The 14,601-nt window shown below is 32.0% G+C and overlaps 1 long non-coding RNA gene across 1 annotated transcript; it reads left to right on the top strand.

Annotated features, from left to right (window-relative positions):
- Positions 1–5,124: 5,124 nt before the first annotated feature.
- LOC123663407 lies at positions 5,125–7,430 on the top strand. The gene is made up of 2 exons (XR_006744652.1): positions 5,125–5,245; positions 6,922–7,430. It is a non-coding gene; the product is annotated as an uncharacterized LOC123663407 (long non-coding RNA).
- The last annotated feature ends 7,171 nt before the right edge of the window (positions 7,431–14,601 follow it).

Below are 14,601 nucleotides of genomic sequence, written 5' to 3'. Positions count from 1 at the left end.
CTATAATAATAAACAAAAGACTATATGCTGTATGTCAAATAACTGTCTGTAACTTTATTTAACCTATATACCATATTTATCCTTATATATATACTAGCTGACCTGGCGAACTTTGTATCACCTTATTTTTTTCTGAAATATAATAATAACATAATATATCAAAATAAAATATAGCCTATCTTTTAAGTTGGATCAAACTGCACACGGTGTGCAAATTTGACTAAAATCGGTTAAGTAGTTAAGGAGTCCATTGAGGACAAACATTGTGACACGAGATTTATATATATTAAGATATATATTGCGACCAAGATCTCTTACCTCTTTATTCGACGGCGTGTTGTTGTGGTCATCATAGCGTTAACTGATACACGAGGGTTCGAGATAACAGTACATGACAAATATTTGTAAAGGCTATACATGTTTGTCGTGGTTTGAGCGTTGTGTGTCACGTCGTATTAGAAGCTGTTGAGAGTAGGACGTTTATACATGTTATATTTATTTATTACTGTATTTTTTTTAAAATTTAAAATTGACATCCGCGGGCTTAAAATGCCCATGCCTTTTGTTAAACATGCATTATGATACCATAGGCGATTTATGATTACAAATATAAATCGAAAGTCCTGTGACTGCCTAGAAAAGCTAGGACGTGGTCCAACGATGACGGTTTTTTTTAAATGTATAATTGTATACATTGTATACATTCACACTAACACGTACAAATATACATTTTATTACATACTTACACATATACACCTATATAATTATCTATTCAATTATTTTGTTAGTTTAGTATATAGGATACATAAGGGACAGTAGAAAAAATACATTCTATCAAATTCGGTTGCATTTAAATTGTTTTATTTAGAATTAAATTCGAAATCTTTGTGTATTCGTGTACTTAATTTAACTACTCCCCGTAAAATATGAATTACGTGTAGGGCATACTAATATACACATTAAAAAAACACAAATGCCCAGACCACGAAAGACATCTGCCTGGCCTGCATGAGTCATCTGCTTGATCAGCAGGTTGTACACACATATAATAGGGCGCTAGCGAGTGACAGCAACAACTGATCTCTAAAGTTTTTATTTCCGAATTTTTATAAAAAAACTGCAATTAGTCTGCAAACAATATATTTGAAAGATATTTTTTATACTAATTAAGTCATACAAGTCTTAATGAAATCAGATATTTTTTTATATTAATTAAGTCATACAAGTGTTAATAAAATCTAATATTGTTTAGTGGAACGTTCAAATAAAACATTAATTGAATTGATTAATGAAATATATGAATGTTTCCATAGTAGTCGTATTAGTTTGAATTGTCAATGTCCACTGTTAGAAAAAGTAAATCAACATACTTATCTCGGCATCGTTATTGATAACAGATTTAGCTGGAAGCCTCACATAGACCTCGTCTGCTCTAAATTAAGATCTCTACTTAGTAGATTGTTTATATTGAAACATAAGCTCCCATATAAAATTTGTAAAATACTGTATCTAGTCCTGGCTCAATCTGTTATCGGTTATGGACTGAGTAGCTACGGTAGGACCTATAAAACACATTTAAATAATATTTACGCTTTACAGTTACGTTTATTAAAAACCCAAAATTCCAAAATAAACGTATCTTGAATGAAAGTGATATTTTTAAATATTGTAATGTCATGGATGTATTTACTTTGGTGAAATTCAATATCCTAAATGAGGTTAATGATCCTTCTTTATTAATCGAAAAATGTAGATCCAATACCCTAAGAAATATTCAAAACTCAAAAAAATTTGTTGTGCCGAATGCTAGAAATTTTTACGGAGCTAGAATGTTAAACACCATTATACCCGCATTTGCTTATGAACTTCCCGAAGACCTACAAGAGTTATACCTGGACAAACGCAAATATAGAAGACCACTAAAAGAACATTTACTAAAATCTTTAAGCGTTTAATAGTTACAAAATTTTGGTAATTACCTTAGTTTAAATTTAATGGCTATAACATGGTACGGTTCGATAAAGATATCATATGATAATATGATATGCGACGCGGCGGCTTGTCCGGATAAGCTCTTGTGAGTTTTCGTGGCAGGCTTATGTATAAGTTTTACCTATGTTTTTTTTGTATTTTAAACAAATAAAAAAAAATTAGTCCGAGTGTACATACAATCAGCCGATAAAAACAATATACCCACAATAAAAAATAGGGAGTGTAGAACACAAGTTACTTCTCGTTACATTTTAAAACTGTACAGGACATTGTAAACTGGTTAGAACTGGACTTTAGAACAAGGAAAATAATAATATAAATAATATTTACCTGCATAGACAATAATATTATATAGACACATAGAAAAATATTAATGTGTATATAATTGTGGGGGCGTTGAGTGTGAGGCGTTTATTTACTTATCTATACAAATAAATAAATATGGAGTGTCCGTTTGTAATATTAAAATAACCGCTTTTTACTAAATGCATACGGATAACATTTTTTATGATTTTTGTCTGTCTGTCTGTTTGTTCCGGCTAATCTTTGATCGACTTTCACTGGCAGAAATCTGATGTATTACATCCTTATTAAGGAGTAGCTTAGGCTACTTTTATGTCAGATTTTTTATTTTATTTTATGACTACGAACTGAACATTAATTATTTTGTTACATTCCACGTGGACAAAGTTGCGGGCACAGCTAGTTTATTAATAAAAATAACGTTTAAGCTCTATACGTAGGTATTTATTAAATTGTTTGTCTTTTTTTATATTTAGAATACAGTCGTTTTTGTATCGTCTTGTAATGATAGGTATGATTTTTACCTTATTATTTTGTGGTGCATGTAAGTAAGCCAAGTTGCTATATTAAGAAAACGCTCCGTATTGGATCCGAACTGTTTTCTGAAGAGCAAGCGGGCATTAATCAGTAGCATGCTATCGATTATAATAATTGACCACCGGCATTGCGCGTGTGGTATAATACAACGACCTTAGCAAAAGTGAGGGGCACGGGGTGATCGCATGAAGCGAGTCTCGTCATCGGCGTTTGGATTTATTTTCGAGCGACGGGCACATTTATTTGTTGACGTTAAAATTTCTATGATATTCGTTAAAATAATATAGAAGAAGAAGAAGAAATATACTTTATTGTGCATATTACAAGCTAACATAACATACATCTTTAAAAATAAAATTTGCAAAACAATATTATGCACAAAGGCGGTCTTATCGCCAGGTAAGCGATTTCTTCCAGACAACCTTGGGGCAGAGGAGATTTTAAAATAAAAAGAGTAGGGTTATCAAAAGGCAAAACAGAAATATAGTGTGTAATTGATTATCATATAAATGTGCCAGCAATTTACCATAATTAATTATCGTACCTACAATTTTTGTAAGTTGAGTAAGGGTAAACTACTTGTAGTATTGACTACTACTAGCTTGCATTAAATAATATTGTGTAAGTCACTTAGGAACACATGAAAAGTATTCATACTTTATTTAATTTATTAAAAATGCACCACCCGTACCCATGAAGTGCCAAACATCGGGCGCTGTATCCATCCTTTTTAGTTATTCATGACATATAATATGAGTTGATTTGTGAGCTCGATTATTTCCACATTTCTTTAAAGACGATTCCAAATGGAATCCAAATTGAGATGTGTAGGAATACAAAAGCCCTTGAATTAATTTCTTTCACAGAAAATGCCATCGTCAATAAAACATTCACGATTTGTTCCTAAACCAACTTATGAAAAAAATATAAGGTTCGAATTTGGGTTTATTTAGTTAATACTGTGATTCCCATTTTCCAGCCTCGTAATACTTTATATACTCCTTTACGGTTGCAAACAAACGGACATCCACTTGATTTTATACAGTAAACAAGCACGATTCGGACTCTACCAGGAGACACCCAGGACCTTTGTAAGATAGCCACCTTACTCACGGAACGAATAATAAACGACTACTCCTAAATAACTTCTCATCTTCTAATTTTTTGTGGTTTTTTTTGTGCAATCCCGACGTGAGGAAATTAAAACATTTTTAATTTCCTCAAAAATACCTCCGACGTACGAGGTGCGGGTTCAATCCCCTCGGAACGGTATTTTTGATATGATATTAAAAATGTTCTCATCTCCATATCTTCTTTGGTTGAAATCAAAGAAGTACTTACTTCGGTAAATTATACTTATGTCGCTATAGGTCATTGGCGATAAGAAAAAATAAATATATTTTTATAACAAAGCGGTAGATTCACTATTTACGATAGCGTTCATTTTAGAACCTGATGACCTAAACTAATTTTAAAATATAGTTTGTATTGAAAAACCTTATGCAATTATAGTTCAAAAAATTACGCAATAGTTTGCAAGAGCGGAGTACAAATGTAAATATGCGTCATCGTTTAACGAGTCGCAAAAATTAAAAAAGTCAAGTTCACAGTGATCACGTTATCTGCTATATTAAAAAAAATCTCTTTTTGTATTCTATAATAACAGGCACGGTAAAATTACTTTGATTTTATCTGATTTAAAAAATTATATATTTTGCTTATATGTCGATAAATAAAAACGAATATATTTAAGCAGTAAGCGTATTTAGTTTAGGACAAATTAAACGTTTGATATAATTATTTTTTGTTATACTTACAATTTATATAAATAAAAATTAACCCCTAAATGTGTTACTAAGTTCAGAATAAAAAAAAAATATCAGCTTATTATTTTGTAATTTTTTTTAATGCTTTGTAAAAGCACATGTGACAGGATATGGTTACAGAAAAAACATTAGAAATTGTGCAATTATTAAAAAAAAAAAATCAGATATCAGTTTAATAAACTTCACGTCACAGATCGGTAGACAGTTGACAGGAATCCTGTCCCTGGATCGTCAATCGATCAATAACCGCACGCGTAGCTATTCAAGGTTATAATATTATTACGATATAGGATATTAGGATATGTATGCAACTAGTACTAAATATAATTTTTTTTTCAATATTATTGACGTAATTAAATTAATAAACGAAACAATTAACACTTGATTATAAAAGAAAAAATAATTGCATCATTGTAAACAAACATTTATCATGTTGCTGTTGTGGTGAGTCAGAATTCGTAGTGCTAATAGTGTCGTTCGATCGCTTCGGCGGTTAACACGCTACGTTGTTCGTTCAATATTGCGAATTATTGCAAAAATAAAAGCTTTTAAAATACTCTAATATCGGAAGGATTTTATTATATTCGGTGAGTGATATTTTCAATATTGTTATTGTATAAGATTTATTCCTTTCATAAACATTGTAATCATTGTTTTAATATCAATAATTGTATTTGCTCGCAAACGAAAAAAACCGACTTCAATTACATCGACAAGTAATACAACGTAGGAAGATGAAAATATAGTGAAGTAAATACGCGTTATCAAAGATTATTCAAAAAGTTGTTATCAAATCTCGATAAGATTTATATTTAACCACAAGATAAACATCAGCTTTCGATTAAATTAAAAATCCTCAAAATCGGTGCATCCAGTAAAAAGTTATTGCGGATTTTCGAGAGTTTCCCTCGATTTCTGTGACATTCCATCATCAGATCCTGGTTTCCTTATCATGGTATCAAACAAGGAATATCTTCTTTCCAAAAAAAAAAGAATTATCAAAATCGGTACATTCAGTAGAAAATTATGCGGTAAATACAACCTAGGTCAACGAAAAAAGCGTCAAGTAAAAACGCATAATTAGATATGACTCGAAAAGTAGTTGTTAGATCTCAAATAAATTTAAATGGGACCAAATGACACACACTACCTATCGATTAAAAGTCAAAAATAAAAAATTTGTCGAAATCGCTCCACCCAGTCAAAAGTTCTGAAGTAACTAACATACATAAAAAAATACAGTCGAATTGAGAACCTCCTCCTTTTTTGAAGTCGGTTAAAAATAATAAAACTATGTATGGCATGTATTATTTTCAATTAGTATCGCATTCGGTATAAAAAATGTCGAAACATCTTGTGTAGATTCCAAATTTTTAGTAATATTTCTTTAATCAAAAAAGTTTTTTTTAACAATTATTTAATAACTAGCGACCCCCCCGGCTTCGCACGGGTGCAATGCTGATACTAAATATACTACAGAATTTCTTTATTTATAGTGTGAAGCTAGCTTATAGCATGGTTATTATTAACATAATAACAACAACATTCAAATATGCATCGTTAGATTACGCGTTGTTACAGAATGCGTTGAAGTAATAAAGGTTTACTGCTCGTTCCTCGTAGGTGATAGCGTGATAATATGTAGCATATACTATATCGACTAGCCCGTTGGCGCAGTTTGTAGTGACCCTGCTTTCTGCTCCGAGGGTTGTGGGTTCGATTCCCACCCCGAGTCTGGGTGTAATATAAATATTTATTTATATATTTATATATGTATTATTTATAAGTATGTTTATCGAAAAAAAAATATGTAGCTATATACCAGTCGGCTGTTACCTATAACACAAGCATTAAGTTGCTTACTTTAGGAACAGACGACCGTGTGTGTATTGTGTAAATATTTATTTATTATTTATTTATTTATATATGTTGACCCGACTTCTTAATAATGTTCGTGTCAAATTTGAAGTAAATCTATGCGGTACTTTTTGAGTTTATCCCGGACATACATGCAGACAAACAGACAAAAATTCTAAGAACTATATTTTTGGCTTCGGTATCGATTGCAGATCACACCCCAAGTATTCTTTTAAAAAAACATTCAATGTACAGTTTTGACTTTCCTACCATTTTATTATATGTCTATACATATAATAAAATGGTATTTATATGTATAGATAATGAATTTAATAACGATTCTAGTTATGTATGATTCGTATACTTTAGACTAAGAACTGTATTGAAATGTTTATTTATGTTACAGGTCGTTTTCTGCATTCATATTACGAACTTACGACACACCATCATTATCAACGTAGATCTATTCTAGTGGACATCGATTTCTATTCGTTAGAGGAAAAATGGTTAACTACTATATTTATGCAAAAGATTTTTCTGGCTCGACAGGTGGAGACAGCTATTATCATAGCAATGGCATGAACAGTTATGAACAGTTCAAAAGCGACGTAGAAAAAATAGAACAAGAATCAGTAGTTGAGGGGAAGCCTCTAACGGAATCCAAAATAATTTACTTACACTGGGGAGACTGCTGTTACGAAGTTAATGAAAATGAAACTGTTTCAACATATAAAAAAATGTGTTGCGGAAATATGGGTACCTCACCAGAATCGATTATCTATTGGATAAAAAATAATCTTGATACATGTGGCGAAAATAACAGAATAAAATTGCTATATATTATTACAGACGGGTTGATCGATTACAACAGTGCAGACAGATGTTTCGAACTTAATACAGATATGCATTATGAAACTGTTGTTTTCCATGCATTCAATTCGCACGTGCATTCAATCGACCTTTCAGTGGCTGCATCTTTTTTCAAAAGCCGTTGTATCGTATACCGAAACTATGAACTTTTTGATAACATCGACATATCTGAAGATTTTGACTATAATAAAATTTTGCTTGATAACTATTTATGTGAAAAAGACAATTTAAAATCTTACATTAAATTAAAGTTCATAAAAACACCAAAACATGATGCTCGTGCCTTACAAGAAATAGATAAATTGAAGAAGCTGAGAAACAGGCTTTTTGCGGAATTGTCATCGAAACTGCAAAATAAGAAAGTTAACCTGGAAACAAAGGACAGGGAAGAATTCCTCCGTGAATTCATTAACACAACTTGGTATCAAAATCTGAATCTTGGTGTCCAAGATATGAAAGTTGAAATTGAGAAATCAATTAACACTTTAATCAATTACATTATCAGTGACCAAAGATCTTATTCGTTCGACGCATTGAAGTTCAACACGACATTTAATAATACTGTTGAGGAGGAGCCTATTGCCGACGTTAATTTTGCAACTGAACAAGAAATTCAATTTCCGGATATTATTCTCGATGATGATAAAGGAATACCTGTTATAATTCTAACTGAATTAAATTTGCTGGACAAAATTATTTTTCATAAATCAAACGACGACGATGAAGTTTCGTCTGCCAGTTTCAATAAATTCAAATCAACAATGGATTGTCCGCTGTTTTTGTTGAACGACAAAGATGTCAGTGAATCGATCGGCTACTTTTACACATTGAATGTTTACAAACAATTGTTGGAGAATACAGTAAAGACAGAGCCGCGTACACGAAGACCATTTCATGGTGGCCTAGTACTTGTAGATTCAGATGAATTTGACAAGTATAACGACTACATTTTATCGGCAACGTATTTTGAATCCAAAAAAGTGAATTATAATATTGGATTATTTTATTTCGTGCTGTGGAAAAATTCTGAGAGAAAAGAATGGATGGATAGTAATGTTGTGGAAAGATTTAAGAAATATGTCATGCGACGTATCAGAACGACAATATGTAAAATTGGTCTGTCATCATTACCGCTAGATCCTCCTGAAAAAACATCACTGCTAACTGCGTTGTGGTACTGCGTTGAATTATCTTCATACATTTTCAAAAATGATCCTATAAACTTCATGCAGGAACGCTTGCGAATGTATTACAGCGTAGCTCATTCTATGATAGAAATATTGCAATATTTCCACTATGATTTAGATTCAAGCGTTATTGAAAAACGTATCGATTTAATTAGAAATATCTCGACTTTAAAAAAAATTCCAAAACACGAAGAGAAAGTTTACTACTTATTGGAAATAATATTCAAAAAAATAAACTGCTTTCTAAGTTGTGAGATTGAAAATCCAATTTATTTGAATAAACTTAATTATCTTAAATTTGATCATAAAAGTCTGCTTTCCGACGATGTGATTGAAGAAAAAGTTCATTTGAATGAATATGTACACTTACTGCATTTTACAGACGTTTTCGGTGAATGTAATAATTGTCAAAACCCGATAAATATATGTGAAAAAACATTTAGACCTTATTTCACCATTGACCAAAATAGGTCATTTTACAGTGAAGTAGTTAATGTTACTAAGAAAGTTGTCATCAATAACGACGACGATGAAAACAAAATAAAAATAACCTTCGAAACAATTGATTATTTTGAATTTGATAGAATTTTATCACTTTACAATTTATTTATCAATTGCGTGAAAGATTCCGAGAAGTATCCAACTTTTCAAGAATTCATCGAGTATATTTTTAAGAAAAAACAATTCCACGGTACTAAGGTAACTATTTTTCCACCAAATGTTTGTTCTGCCGCAGAGAAAGTATATTCGGATTATCAGAATATAATGTCAGAAGTTGAAGTTAGTAAATTTATTGATGTGACCAAAAAATATGTTTCACGATCTGAACGTATCAAAGCCGAAGGCGTAGTTACATTTAATAACGATGTCGAGATTAATGAATTTATAGCTAGCGAAGAATCAAAAGTTTCTTTGAAGAAAAAAAAGTAGGAGCTCACTGTTGAATTTTTAATCTACTTTACACTAATATACTAAGACTGATATTTGTAAGTATCAACAAAATAATTATGTTTTGATAAAGGACTATTGATGATTAGCATGTTGTTATGATATTAAATTTAGTCAGTTATTTAAAATAATTGGTTACAATATTGTATTTGCATAAGTTATATTTTTATTGATCGACTGTGATGATTTATAACTACAAAAAGTGGTGTATAATAAAAAGCTGTTAGAGGCCCTGATTTTTATTTACCCATCACCATTGTGTTATACATATATATTGTTACCTTAATCAAATATGCTTAATTAATAACAGAAATAATGTGATTCATTTCTTCTTAATATAGTATGAAAAGTTGTAGTCTTTCTCTTTAATTGTTCTGAAGTTATGATAAGACAAAATATTGTAAAAATATATTTGCATGTTTATTACAATACCTTTGCAAAAAAAAAACAGTTGCGTCAAGTGACCACCCAGAAGTAATTTTTGAATAATCTAGTCTTAAAAATGATTATGGGCGGCGGTGACTACCGGGGCTGTTCTTGGCGAAGCGCATTCTGTGCGCCTAGTTTTAGACCACTTTACAATATTGCAACATGAACAATGTTGGCCTCTAAGGTGTCGATTGGGTCTGTGGTTTATAGGTTTTTCCATATAAAAATTTTCGTATTTATTAAAAAGACTTACATTAGGACTTTATTTCATATAATGGGACAAGTATTTCGCAGGAGTGACTATTTCTTTAATTATTTAATTTAGCGAAAACACGGACATTTTAAGAACAAAAACTGTTAACCCAACTCAACCCTTAGCCTGCGTTTAAAAAAAATAAAGCTTGACCCAAAACAAACCCTTAAATATGACTAATTAGCGTCATCAGTTTACTAATTATATTTTTAAAAATAAAACCCTGCAAATGTCTGTCAAGCAAACGAACAATTTAATGTTACGCAGTGTTTTTATTTGAAAACTAATAATTTTAAAATATTACTAGCTGACCCCGCAAACGTCGTTTTGCCATATATTATGTTATTAATTCCCTTAATCCCCCTCCCCCCCCTATAACTTAGGGGTATAAAAAAAGATGTTGGCCGATTCTCAGACCTATCCGGTATGCACGCAAAATTTAATAAAAATGAGTCCAGCCGTTTCGGAGGAGTAAGTTAACTAAAATTGTGATACGAGAATTGTATATATAAGATTACCTATATTATTATTGATTGTTGTAATTAGTTATAATTAGTCTAAAAAATAGGACTATTGTAGCAAACTTTATAAAATAAAATATGGCATTATTAAGTAACGCATTCGTCACTAGATTGCGCTGTCCTCAGTTATAGAAGCTATTAATATTATACGAGAGAATAAATATACCTTCCCGGCTTCCAATTGCCATCGAGGAAAGGTTAATTGTGTATGCACTTCGGGTGGTACACTAGTCTCTATAGTTTGAACACGCTCTTCATTGGGTTTCCTTGCTGTGCCTATTCACCGATTGTTCTCAGACAGTCTCAATACGACTCAAGTTACAATACGACTTTGTATTCACCTCACTAGAATAAATATTATTCTATGCAAAGAGACTCTATATATTATTATTATTACTCTATATATATATATTTGCCTTCTTCCTGTCCGTTCGTCGTGTCGTCGCATCCTTATCGTATCGTCGTACCGTTGTCTCCGTGTCTTCGTCTCACCTTGCTGCACCTGCATCTTTGTCCTCTGCTCTACTACACTTTATTAAATTATTATTTCTAACGTTACAATATAATATTACGCTTCAGACTGTAACAACCCACTGCTGGCCGTAGGCTTCTTTCTTCATGTAAGAGAAGGATTGGAGCTTAATTCACTACGCTGCCTCGTGAATATAATATTAAATCAGAACAATGTAGGATTATGTTCGTCGTTATTAATATGAAATACCAATATTCGAAATCTGCCAATATCGATAACCATATTACCTTTCACACAACTCAATTTGTATGTTATATTTTGACACTAAGGCCATTTACTATATTATATTATGATTATGAAAGCAAATATTGTGAAATTTAATATTCGTATTCAACGTATTGAAATTTCAACGTAATTTATAATAATGATTTTAACAATATTCTAATGGCTCATTATCATCAATTAGCTTGCATAATCCTTTTGGTATGTGAAAATTTCATTCGAGACATGGTTGTATTCCCGTTTAAAGCAAATATTTGTGTTTACAAAACTTTATTTCTTAACTAGGTGATGTGAAAAACGCTTTATACTAATTATTACTTTTGTCTTTGAAATTATTACTGCCCCGTAAATAAGAATTTTGGGATTCTAGCTCTTCTTATAGAGGAGAATATAGAGAATATATCTTATAGAGAATGGGAGAGAACGTAATATCGACGGTTAATACATTCCTCACCTTATTTTCACTCATGATGTCATTGCGTAGACGTTACCTTAATGAATCCTCCCGATAAGTCGAAGTTAGTGTGAATTTGGACAAAACCAAAGTTAGGGTAACCAAAAAAAAAAAACAAGTTACACCAAAACCGATCTCGGTCGATGTACTCTTAAATTTGTACAGAATAATGTCTAGGGATCTTACAAAGGAATTAAGTCGCCAATAGGAGGAGTTACTCGTGCTGTTTGGTATCTGCTTGAAGACAAACTACTTCGAGCAACGTGTTCTGCCTCTACTGACGTCTTCAAGACAGTTGCGGTTCCAAGGCAACATCGTAGTTAAATAATATTGTTCTCAAGTAGTGTTTTGTTCCTGTGGTGGGTGTCCAGCGCTCCCTCCGAAACAGGGTCGGAGATAGGCAACGCGCCTTATAACATCTGGTGTAATGTGTATGCGTCATAGGCTACGGTATCCGCTTACCATGCGACGGACTAACATGTTGACGCGTTTGCCACCCTAGTAGGATAAAAAAATAGTAATATAATTTTTTATATCATACTTTTCGTTTTATTACATTAAATACACGTGTATTACAATATTATATTGGGTATATATTGTGGTTAAATTTATCAATAATGAATGAAATAAAATTAAGTATAAGTCCGAAATATTAAAGAAATAAACCAATATTAGCTTACGAAATTGTACGCAGATAAAAGTGAAATATTTGAACAACTGCTAGCTAGCTAATGATCTGGTTAACCATTGCTAGATATAAATAAGAATAACAACGCCTTTGTATAAGAAATCTAGAATCTCCGTCGACGTTTCAATTACGAACATTACGTACGTGTGTCAACAAAATTGAAAATTTAATTTCGTTTATACTGTGTTCCTTTACTTTAAGTTTGAAAGATGGGTGGATTGTAGAATTGTTTTATAGCCCTTCAACACACAAGCTATCTCATTTTTTTTTTTAATTTACCGCGTTTATTTTATACTAAGCGATCCAAACTAACATTTATAGTAATATTAAACAGCTTGTAAGCATTCCATTCTTGGACAGAAGCCTCTTATCCATTTGAGAGAAGTGTTAGAGGTAATTTCACTACATTCTTCCTATGCCGGCTTGAGGATCATTTTTCTACGATGGGTACCAATCGTTATCGGGGGTTTCTTTCTCCACACGCTCAGAGCTGATTAGTTTTTGTTTATTAATTAACTTCATTAAACAATAATAATATATATTGATTGATATGTACGATTTTCTTTTTGTGCTACCCACACATTAGGAATTCTAAACATTTTTGAATATCATATCAAAAATTGACCGTTCCAGCGGGGATCGAACCTGCGTCTCCGACCGCCCGTGTTGGCGCTCTAGCCAATTAAGCTATGGGACGATGTACCCGCTAGATTTTTGATATGATATTCAAAAATATATATTGATTGTTTATATTCATCGATTCAGTTTTTTTTTTATTCATGATATAACACAAATCCTTTGTGTGCATCGATTCTGCCCGCATATTAAAATGAAAAACTATGGATAGATAAAATAAATGACTTAATTTTACTTAGTCGAAAAATACAATTTCAAAATTAACATATCTTAATGAGTTTTCATTATTACCGTTCTATATTCATGCTTAACATTATCACTTACGTCTTCTTCACATATATCGAAAAATCTTGAACATCCTGTTTACTATCAATAATCAAACCAATGCAGTGCAGCAAAATTTCCGCCACGTTTTCAACTGAATCGATTGCTGCTGTAATCCGCAATCAGTCTCGAACTGTCGGACGCACGACCGAGATTGAAATTTCACTGTGATTTTAGGCGTAGTGCTGTTTACTTTTACCCTATTTGAGTTTCGAATAAGGGATTACTTCGGTTTTAAATTTTACCACACCGCTGTATATGCCTAATCTAACTTTATATCCCGTTTCGCACGTATGAAAATGTATTTGGTTTATAGATTTGATGTGGTTCGTGTTACGTAATTTGATTGTTTGATTAATGAGATCGTTTTTAATTGTTTGACAAAACAAACACAGAAAGGTTCGGGGGCTTATTTTTCTGAACTGTCACTTATTTCTGGAAAATATTTTGGTCCGTCTTTTTGTCTGTTTGTTCTGGCTAATCTCTGAAACGGCTGGACCGATTTTGACGGGACTTTGACTGGCAGTTAGCTAATGTAATAAGGAGTAACTTAGGCTACTTATAATTCAGATTTTATTTTTATTTTACAACTCTGCGTACTTAACAATAACTTTTTTGTAAAAGTCCTCGCGGACGAAATCGTAGGCACAGCTCGTTAATACATATAATATGAGTTGGTTTTTCTTTACACCATGTTGACTTTTCTCTACATTTCTTTAAAGACAATTCCAATTTCCACGTTGAGATAATATGTAGGAATACAAAAGCTTACGAATTAATTCCCTTTACAGAAAATGCCATTATCAATAAAGCCTTCACGATCTGTTCCTAAACCAACTTATGAAAAATACATAGGGTTCGAATTTAGATCTTTTTATTTAATACTGTGACTCCGATTTCCAGTTGTAATGTTTTTCAGCCTCGTACTCTTATTTTTTTCACAATCGTACAACCCACTTGATGGTAAGCAAGCACATTGGCTTATGGACGTCCGCAATGACGAGAAAGAGCAGCGCCAGCGC

This window comes from Melitaea cinxia, chromosome 20 (genome assembly GCF_905220565.1).
Source record: "Melitaea cinxia chromosome 20, ilMelCinx1.1, whole genome shotgun sequence".
NCBI classification, from domain to species: domain Eukaryota; kingdom Metazoa; phylum Arthropoda; class Insecta; order Lepidoptera; family Nymphalidae; genus Melitaea; species Melitaea cinxia.
The sequence above is the reverse complement of the archived record's forward strand: the minus strand, read 5'-3'. Positions and strand labels throughout refer to the sequence as shown.